The sequence below is a fragment of the Patella vulgata genome, chromosome 5 (assembly GCF_932274485.2).
Source record: "Patella vulgata chromosome 5, xgPatVulg1.2, whole genome shotgun sequence".
In the NCBI taxonomy this organism is placed as follows: Eukaryota; Metazoa; Mollusca; class Gastropoda; family Patellidae; genus Patella; species Patella vulgata.
The window spans coordinates 64,679,062-64,686,330 of NC_065883.2; the positions used below are offsets into that span (position 1 = coordinate 64,679,062).

A 7,269-nucleotide genomic window follows, 5' to 3' on the forward strand; every position below is an offset into this window, starting at 1 on the left:
AGTTTTTTTTACGAATCCCTTGTATTACATTAGGAGGGACTCATGTAATATTAATTTGTTGTAAACGTAATAAGTTATTATTGTGATTGGCATTAGTTTCTCACATACTATTTGAGTTTCGGTTTAAATCGAGTTGGCGTTCGTACCACTTTCGAGGCTAGACAATCGCGGAATAGTGAACTGTATGATTTGGTAGACAGGAGCTGAGCCAAGGAAAGTTTTCTTTAGGATTTGTGCCAATAAAACGGTAGCTGAATAGGTATGTAACTGTGTGTCTGAACATATGTGTGCTAAACACTATAATATTTTTTTAAAATCGTATTCTTCTATATCAGCTCAAATATTTTTGTTTTAGAAATTTTTCAGATCTTATGATATGTCCAGAGCATTAGTTGAAGAGATTCAGGTGGATGAATATGAGGGTTGTCATAAAGAAGAAATGAAAGCACAACTAACAACATTAAAATCTAAAACTGATGTTTATCTAGCTAAATATAAAGCCATTTATCAGAATGAATATGATAGCAGAGAATCTTTTATAACGGTAACATAACGATTTTTATACGCCTACATTTCAGTGTGCGCGTATTACATGTATGTTGTCACCCTGTCCGTCGGTCCGTCTGCCAACAATTGGCCTGTGAACGCGATTGAGGCTATAGTTTTTGACGCATCGTTGTCATGAGCGGACGAACCCTATCGATTTTCTGCGTTACGCGAATTTTCGTTCCGAAAATCTTGTGACGGATTCTTTTCAAATTTTGTATGAAGCATTGTGGCCATCAGAGGACGAACCCTACCTATTTTCAGCGTACCCCTTTGCCGAAAACCCCATGAACGCGTTATAAGAAACGTTTTTTTTACAGATTGGCATGTTTACGAGCTAGAGACTACAGTTTTTGTTGGATTTTTTTCGAATTTGGTGTTAAGCATCGTGGTCATGAGAAGGCGAACACTATCTGCGTTCCAGAGTTATGTCCCCTTTTTCAAAAACCGTGTAAATGCCATAGAGCCTATAGTTTCTAACGAATTGTTTTCATATTTGACTTGACTTTGCCGAAAACCTTGTGACTTGAAGCATTGTGGTCATCGATCCCTATCGATATTAATAATCCCCATCCCAAGCTTTCCGTTCCCGAGTTATCCCCTCTTTGTCGAAAACCTTGTAAACGATTTTATGTTTTTAAAATTTGATAAAAGGTATGGGGCATAAGAGGATCAGGAAGAACCCTACAGATTAGATTTCTTCAAGGATCCTAGATCCTTATCAAATTTACTCAACACCTTTTAGATTCTGGACACTACTTGAACATTTCTATAAAATTGTTATTGGATAGATTATCCTAATTTCTTTTCAGAAAATGAATGAAATTCAAAATAAATGGTCCGAAAAAGAAAAGGAAAATATGGAAACATGGACAAAAGCTGGTGAAAATTTATGTAGTAGACTGGATAAATCCTGTCCACGGATATTTAAAGCTCCATTAAACGACGAATCCCCGTATCCAGCGATTATGAAAAAATTTAATAATCTAGATTTAGATGATTTGGTATTGAATACTCTATATACAAAACTAGAAGAATATTATTTTCCAGTGTACATGGTAAGGATATGATGTATTAAACAGTAGAAAAATAAATGAATTAATGAATAATAAGGTTTTACGTCCTACAGCCCTAACCGGGATAATGAAGACTGGCATACGCTATGGGTGGTTACATTTTGCCCGGACACCAATTGAATTCCAGCTGTCACGTGACCTCGTTTGTTTGTCCCATCCGAACGACTAGATGCTGTTTCTTGCCAAGCTATAAAATTAAACCCTGTAAGTCAGTGCTCGTCATATATAAGGGTCGACATACACTGTGTATAAGGGCCAGCATACATACACTGTTTATAAAGACCAGCATACATACACTGTTCATAAAGGTCGACATACACTGTTTATAAAGGCCGACGTACATTGATGATACTTATCATATACACAGATCACAGATCAGAACACACGCTGTATAAACGGCAGCACATACTATGTATAAGGGCCGACGCACACCACACTACAGATCGCTGCATACTAAAATTTAATTGAATCGAGAGATATCGAAAGCCCGGGTTATATCTTTTATTGGATGTATATTCATCAAACAACAATTATTAATGTATAAATAAGGATATTAATGTAGCGTGGTCTAATGGTCTAAAGTGCTTTTTAAATCATAAGGTTTGTCATTGAATTGAGTCAAGTGGCCTGGTTTCGATTCCCAGCCTGTACATAACAAGGATTAGGGTCGCCTGTCCAACTTCGTGGGTTTTCTTCGGGTTCCCCGGTTTCCTCCCACTAATAAATACCCCTACGCCCATGCGAATTATTGAAATAAAATTGAACCATATATGTTGGTGCCGAAATGACCTAATTTGTGTCGATTGGTTGTTAAACACCATCTCTCTCTTATTTGTAGTGTATGTTTTTTTGTAGGAAAGAAGAATGGAGGATATAGTAACACCACCTAGTAGCAGTACGTGTCTAAGTGGAGATAACTATATTCCCGATCCAGATTTAATGCAATCATTCGCAGCAACCACATCTAGACCCGTTAGAGAGAATCCATTTCTGTCAGAAGAAACAACCAACACTACAAAAGAAAGACGAGAAGGAAAGCGGACTACAAGCCGAAAACAGGACACACACCAGTATATTTTAGACATGGCAATTCCCGTTGAAGAGTATGTAGGTGCGAGGCGTGAAACACAAAATAATAATGTTAATATTAATCATAGTGGTAGTTCATCAGAGAGTGACGTAGAAATAATACGGCTACATGGTAGGTTGTGTATTTTGGTAGCCCTAGACGGTTGGCGTGCACGTGAAAGATTCCTTGGCATTTGGAACAGGATTTAGTACTAGGCCTTAGCGTCGCCGTCCTGGCAAAATACCCCACCCCATTCCCGCCCATAACAACATTGAACACATTGTTTGGCGTATTCCCGTCTTCATTAGCCCAGTCTGTGCAAAACAATAGGACGTTATACCCCATTCATTATATTCTGGACGTTGGCGATAAGGTGTGTGGCTCCTCTGAGCACGTGCTATAAGGTGTCACTCAAGAGGACTGGCTTACAACGTCACCTTTAGTTCACTCATAACGTGTTAGCAAATGATCGGTAAACCACCTGCAGTATTTTCAATAATAATTATTTGGTATATCGAATTAAATGAGAAATGTATACCCTATAAGTTAGAGCTTGTGGTATATTACCCAATTTGGAACCCAATGACACGGTTTCCAGCTATATAAATACCTCATGCGATAATCTGATTAAATCACAGATCCTATTTCGTTTCGTTTTTTATAGTTCACAATTTCGTTTTACTTGTCTTTGCTACACTAGGATCTGGAAGAGTTGTTATCATTGACGTGTTCTGGATGATGTTAGGATATGGGAATGAAACGGTCTGTTACGGCGAGCTTTTGGCGTGAGGTGCACGGAACAGTGGTTAATCCACTAGAAACATGAATGCTGAGTGGTTAATCAAATGTCTGACGTCATAGGGTCAAAAGCCGCTCGTATGACCTCTGATGCGACCTCCCAAAACAACTGGTCAGATCTTCATGTAGTGCAGGCCATCGAAAGTATAAAAAAGCGAAACGAAATATAGATCTGTCTTTTAATCAGATAGCCTCATGCGATATACTGGTGTTAAAATGGTTTATACTTCTGGCGTTTTTGCACAAAGATTCTCAACTTGGATAAGTTAGGTTTGTGAACTCCCCTAATGAGAAGGTTTTATATATAAACAGATGGGAATAGAAATGAAGTTTTAGATACTGCCAATAACAGTAGTAAATCCCTAAAAGTGAAAGGTCAAAAGGGTCAAAAAGGTTAGTTTTCATAAAGGTATATTATTATTGTTCGTGGTTGAAATTGTGGGACTGAAGGTGAGCTTAGGTGGATGGGTAGTTCTTCGTAGACAGTAGAGGGGTACAGAACGCCTGACACAATTTTTTTTTTCCATTTTTCCTCGAAATTACCGCCTTTTGTTTAACAGTTTAAATATTTTTGATTTGTTTAACGTTATTTTTGGTGATGGGTGGATTCATGGGGCAAATGCTAAGCCATTCATTACAAATACCGGTAGTCTTACTCCTTGATTACGTTATAGTTTAAATGAAGCATTGACGTAACCGGAATTACGGAAATGGGGGGGGGGGAGGGTCGGTGAGGTGTGGAGGCGCAATGTGTCAGTTTGATTTCAGCATTTACCGGCAAATGTTCACCACAAATAATAATTGTAAATTTATTTTTCTGTACATGACAGCTAAACTTTTCAGACTTGTTAGGGACTAACGTCCTGGTGCACGTAAGTAAATCGGTGATACTTCCAAGCCCCACCTGGTCCCAAAAATAAATTCCAAGATGTAAAATAAATAAATTTAGAATTTTGTCGATGACCCCCCCTCCCTCCCCCAACACTCACACACACTCACACACCTCCCACCTTCGCTTTCAGTTAATCCTTTCTTTGAGATGTCATTAAATTAATATTGACTAATGATTATTAATATTATTACAGATTCCGATTTAATCCAATCATCTAGTGACATAGCTTATGATAATACAGTACCTGTAATTAAAAAACATAACTGGCAAGATGTCGATGATAGTGGTGATGATGACGATGATGAAGACAAGAATTATAGTCGACATGGTAAGAACACGATATTTTGTACTGATTAAAGAAATAAAATGAAATAAAATGGAATGGACTGTAACGTCTAACAGTGTGCTTTCAGGAAAATTTTGCCCGGATAGCGGTGCTACGGCCTACTCGTATTTCGAATTCCAACTGTGAAGGTTTCTTTTACATGAGCGTCAATGTGTACACAGCAACACAGGATCTCGGTTTTTCTTCCAATCTAAACGACTAGACATTGTCCTTGTCAGGCCCTCCGTCCTGCACCATCACGGCTTCTGTACTGACTAAACCCTTAACATACCAGAAGAAAGCCAAAATTACGTTTACTGGTTCAAAAATGATTCAAACCGATGACATTGGTTTCTCTCCATTCCACAACACCGTCTTTATCTCTCGTAGACATCTATAATGACAGTTGTGTTTTATTTTTTCGTACAAGCTAGCCCTTTATAAAACTTTTCTTGTTTTAATGTATCAATAATAAACTATGTGCAAAGTTTTGTGTTTCCGGATCAAAGATATTTCTCACAGTAATTGAAAGTTTAGCAAATTCTTAACTCAAGTCTGAGAATGCTTTGTGGAGCCTGGACCGTTGATGAGACCAAGTCAGCCCACTCTGAAGTTCCCTTTATACTCAGGAGCGCTTACTTTATTACATTATAAGAACAGTCTTTACATTAAAAAAAAAGTCCACATTAAAGTCTTTTGAGATATATGAGAACCATCTGTCTGGGTGTGCCTTTAGATATCGGAAATATCTTTGTTAATGACTATTCGTTGTGTCTTAAGTAAATTCAAAGCAACTATTTACCTAATTTTAGGACATAAATGTCCCTTACCAGTGTCCTTATCAATAACAGTATACATATATTTTGTTTCAGTGCGGAGAAGTCAGGATTTGGTAGTAAGTAATATGAAAAATGTCTACGTGTCTGCTATCAAAAATTATACTAAAAAAGGAAACGAAGAACTACATCTCAAAATAGGTAAAATCTTTGAAACATGAAATAAAATAAATGTATATTTATGAATAGGACACCTTATAATCTGTCAGTGAGTGAAATGGTAATGTCCGGTAAATAATCGGCAATCTCTAGATAAACATTGTTAAGGGGCGTATACAAGGTGTAAGGAAGAACACTGTCGAATTTTAAAATTTTCAGACAAAGTCCTACATGGAATGTTTTAAAACTTGGTGGTATTGCTCCTTTGGGCCAAAAGAGAAACCCAGTCGCAAATCGCGGAGTATTGCCTCCGTTTACCTTCAAATTAGACTGAATGCAATGCACCAACTTCTGAAACAACTGTTAACACCCCTTCCGATTAGTTTCGTCTGTGATTGTTTACATTCACATAGACGAATTTAGGAAGAAAAATATGGAGGACTTCTATATTTGTGAATTTGATTTTAAGCAACCCAAGATAACACAGAGTTTAGTTTTAGAATTGTTTATTGCTTAGTTTTGGAGTAAATCAAAATCTCAGATAGTAGGCACTTTCTTTGCTAGGCCTGCTAGGCCCTCCGTCCATGGCTCGAAAACCCATAGCAACTTTCTCGGTCAAGATTTTTTAGCTAGCCATGACACTGAAATTTCTTCATGGTAATAAATTACGACGTTGTGTCTTTTTAGGAATGAAAATAAAACAAAAGAAACCAGCCAATGATAAAGGTATGGCGTATGGTTGGTACAAAAAGAAACGAATGGGAGTAAAGAAATATGGCTTCTATCCTGTTGATCATGTTGTTTTTATTCAAAAATCTTCCTGGGATTCAGCGAAACTTTAATCGAGAAGGTTTTTTTCTTTTTATATAGAACTCATAATTTAAAAACGAACTTAGAATACGAACATATCGAAAAACGAACCCAAGAATACGAAAATGTCGAAAAACGAACTGAAGAATACGAAAATATCGAAAGTTACGTAATTCCAGAAAAGGAGGACATTATTTAAGACAGTGTTTATAAATGTATTGGTATCCTTTTACTTCTGATGGAAACATTTAAATAACTTAAGACTATGTAGATATCAAAATTGAACGTGACACAATCCCAATCCCAGTAAAGAAGAATATTAAATGGAATATTCATCTCATAAAGAACGCAATTATCGTTTTTCTTGTAATGTAGATTTAAGAATAAAAGATGGTTATTTATTTATATTTTGAATGGTACAAAGTATTATTCTTCATTAATTATGAGATTTTGAGCATGATGAACGGTGCAATATTATGTTAGCTAATAAAATGTTATGTTACTAAAAGTCATTCATTGCTTAATTCCATCCACACCAGTAAACATTAAGAGGAATGATTCAAAAACGGATATTTATGATTAATTATCTGTGTCATTTGATAACTGTATCCTATCTTTAACAACCATATTCTTTCAGTGCCAATTTATATTTTACTTTTAATATCTGTGATCTTAGATTCATATTCATGTACGTTTTACCATGTCTTTTGTAAAGCGCCTTTGTGCGCTCTTGTTGGAAGTGACACTATATAAAAATTCCTAATAATTTAACGCCTTCTACGAATAATAAGGAAAATACCTCAAAACTCGTTATTTTG

The 7,269-nt window shown here is 36.4% G+C and overlaps 1 long non-coding RNA gene across 1 annotated transcript; it reads left to right on the top strand.

Moving 5' to 3' along the window:
- Positions 1 to 4,573: 4,573 nt before the first annotated feature.
- On the top strand, positions 4,574 to 6,647 carry LOC126821719 (uncharacterized). Its single transcript, XR_007680462.2, has 3 exons — positions 4,574 to 4,709; positions 5,579 to 5,683; positions 6,329 to 6,647. It is a non-coding gene; the product is annotated as an uncharacterized LOC126821719 (long non-coding RNA).
- Positions 6,648 to 7,269: the final 622 nt, after the last annotated feature.